The sequence below is a fragment of the Protomyctophum parallelum genome (genome assembly GCF_964188405.1).
Source record: "Protomyctophum parallelum genome assembly, chromosome: 17".
NCBI lineage: Eukaryota > Metazoa > Chordata > Actinopteri > Myctophiformes > Myctophidae > Protomyctophum > Protomyctophum parallelum.
This window is the reverse complement of record NC_139719.1, coordinates 29022799-29026712: the sequence shown is the minus strand read 5'-3', so window position 1 is coordinate 29026712 and position 3914 is coordinate 29022799.

Below are 3914 nucleotides of genomic sequence, written 5' to 3'. Positions count from 1 at the left end.
TTTTCTGTTAGGAATTAGTTAGCTTAATGTTAGACCCAGATGCACTGGTGAGCCTGTAGCTCTCATTTACAACAAAGAACCCAAATGAAGCCTTCTCGTTAGAATAGAAAATGTTTTTTTTTACATAAATCAACAATGCACTTTTAAGGTTTTCTACCATTCTAATATTTCTATTTTTGTAGCCTTGACATTTTATTAAAGAAAATTGTCATCAGTGTTTTCAGATGACGTCCGAAATAAAAGTATATAATTACAAGCAACTGTTAACATTAAATTAGATCCCGAGGGCCCTGAGGCCCTTCAGAAGGCAGCGGTAGTTTGTGTGCATGATGTGTGACCCAAGTGAGGGGTTTGGTTTAAACAACAGGATGAACCTTCATACACCTTGTGTACTCCCAGTGAAACCTCTCACTGTCATGCAGGTCAGAAGAAGCAGCTTGTGGCTCCATGTGTACCAACACAAGACTGTGTAAGAAAGAACCACACTGGAACGTGTAAAAAAACACTCAAACTCATCCAAATGTATCCAATCATACTGTATATGTGCACAAAACGCTTGGGTGGCGCAGTGGTGAAAGTAACTGCCCATGTATCACCGTGGAGGTTGTGGGTTTGGATCCGGCTTTGTCGAGTGTACTTTGCGAACAAAGCCGGTGGGGAGGGTGATAATTGTCAGGCTGGGGCAGCATCTGTCAACAGGGAGTGTTGATGTGATGAGGAGTGGGACGAAGGCTCTACGTCCTCCCAGTGGGGGCTCCTCACTGGTAGGTGAGTCAGTATAGGACATGCATGACAGCAGTGACATGTGTGTGTGAATCAATTGGCATATAAGGACTACATTCGGGAGAAAAAGGGGTAACTCGCTACACACACACGCACCATGAAGGATTTCTGTCATCCTGTCAGCAGGTGTTTATTTGTTGGTACCCTACCCAGCTGGTACTGTATGAATCAGAACCTAACCTGCGTTGCACCGAGACATCACGAGTATAGACACTGTAATCTGTGGCCAACCTGCCTATGTCGTGCTGAGAAATGGCTCACGTCTGCTTTACAACCCTGCTGTGAGAATTCTGCCTTTGAACCCAAAGTAGAGAGAGAGAGAGAGAGAGAGAGAGAGAGAGAGAGAGAAAAGATGGCCAATAGCTGGAGGAAGATGAATAGCAAAAACGAGTGTGTGAGTGAGCAGAATGATGACTTGAAAGAAAGAAAGAAAGGAATGGTTATGCTAATTTGAGAGGATAAGACGTTACAAGCTGCTTGTTTTTGTGAGCTGGGATACTAATCCCCCGTTAACACACACAAACACGCGCACGCGCCCACGCGCCCACATGACCACACACACACACGCACACGCGCACACACACACACGCACACGCGCACACACACACACACACACACACACACACACACACACACACACACACACACACACACACACACACACACACACACACACACACACACACACACACACACACACACACACACACACACAGTGATTTATAGCCATTGGCAATTGGAAACTGGCATGCAAACAAACAATTCACACCTTTTCACCTTAGTGCTGGGTTGTACAGCAGGGGTGCCCACACTTTTTTGACTTGAGAGCCACTTTCAAAATGACCAGCTCAACAAGATCTACCCACCTGAAAGAATATGATCCCATTGCTGAAATTTGTTTAAAAATGTAGGGGCGTTGGAATAGCGTCGCTGGCGTTACATACAGCAAGACATAAGACAAACACACTTGGAATGGGGAAATCGAGGGGAAAATGGAATTGGTAGGGTTTTTTGTTTGTTTTTGTTTTACTTTGTAATGCTTATGCTACTGACGTTTGTGGCTGCCCAACAATCGTGAAAACAAAGTATTGCCTTGTGGGTTTGAGCTGACAAGTCACCTTAATTCAAGTGTCAGCTCCCAAAAGTAATTTCTTTAAATAGCCTATTTAAATTAAATATATTTTTAGGACCATGCCATGCTGTGATCTATACCTGCACAGCCTTTGTGATCTACTGGTAGATCGCAATCTACCTTTTGGGCACCCCTGGTGTACAGTGTGTACTACCCTGTCTATAGGCCTACTCTAAACCGTGTGTGAACAATGAACATACATTAACATTTATAGCACTTGAGTCCCACGTGGAGTGACAGGCCGCATTTAGCTGCAGAGTGAACGTGAGAATCAAGTCGCCACCCGCCTCTAATGTAAGTCTTTACAGAGCTCATACACAGTGTGGCTATTTCTGTTACTCCAGTGTGTGCTAGAGGCGTGCAGTACCTGTTATAGCACACACACGCCTGCCTCACACGTTTCGTGTTGAAAGGAAAAGGTCTTGTGTCTGAATTGACACATTTTCTAAGTACTCTGCCTGCTCTCCTTAATATAACACTCATTATAACCTCCAAATTACAGGCGGCTTTTGTTGACATGAACCCGGGACATGTAAAACGTGATGTGCATGTGGCATGTGTGTGTGTGTGTGTGTGTGTGTGTGTGTGTGTGTGTGTGTGTGTGTGTGTGTGTGTGTGTGTGTGTGTGTGAGTGCCTGTTCACATAATGATATATTTTTGTGTCTGTGTGTCTCTCCTTGTGAGCTTTCTGTTTTTCTGTTCATATAATGCAGACAATGCCTCCATGTCTTGGTGTGTGTGTGTGTGTGTGTGTGTGTGTGTGTGTGTGTGTGTGTGTGTGTGTGTGTGTGTGTGTGCTGTGCATATGTGTTGGTGCGTGAGTGCATGAAGATGAAAATGCATGCAGTGTAGAAAAAAAGTAGCAGAAATAAAAAAGAAAATCACTGAATAGAAGCACTGAATAAACATTGATGTTTCTAATTTGCATGTTCCATCCTTGCCTCATTTAAGGACTATTGCTATTATTTCTTATACTTTCTGTCGGCTACCACAAGCCTAATTTTACTCACTGTGCCGGAAATTGTAGATCTGCAAGTCTGAGCTATAGTACGTACATCCGCAATTTCTGATGTGAAACGCCGTCGTCGAACGTGGTATAAATCAGTTTTAACAGAGAATGGCAGCAGCCTTTAGCACTCTGTCCAACTATTGTTGAGTCAGTCAGAACTATTTTTATCAACCGTCACTCAGACAATAGAACACAATGTACACTCAAGAACATATAATCTCCACTCAGCAAGGAATAAACATCTTATCACATATTCATATTGCAATAAGCAATGTGTTGTTTCGAATTGTATAGTTAGATTGTCATTAAAGATCGGGTTGTACTGTATATGGATCTCAGTCTGCAGTCATGGTGGAAAGTAACATAAGTATACATTTACTCAAGTACTGCAATTAAGGACAATTATGAAGTACTTTTGACTTTACTTGAGTAATTGAAATGTTGTATACTTTTCATTTGAAATATTTATTTGCTTCCCTGCAATTATTTGACAGCTTTAGGTACTTCACAGATATAGCTTATTAATTGAAAACAGTTTTATTGTTAAACTAGAACTGCACTCTGTCGAGTGCATACTTGCTTGTTGCACACTGCGTAAGCAGAGCGCGCAAGTACTTTCGACCGCTGTAAACTGTCAAATCTCAGTATCTCTGTGAAGGAACGTTTGAAATGTCTAATTATTAGGTGTAACTATTTGCTACCTACCTACTTTATGCATATAAACACCTAGTATTATTAAGTATGGTTCAAGTTTCTATCTATATAAGAAATACAGTTTTATCGATGTAGATATATTCTGGATCCCTTTTTAGTTTTTTAAAGAAAAATAAATCATTGATATGTGATGAAAAAAAGGTATATAAACTGAATTAAAATATGTTATACAGTATAATTATTCTATTATTTATTCTAAATTGTCAATTGTTTTAAATGTATTTCATCTTGGAATATAGTGATATTAATACTAAATCATGATCAGAGTAATAGGTG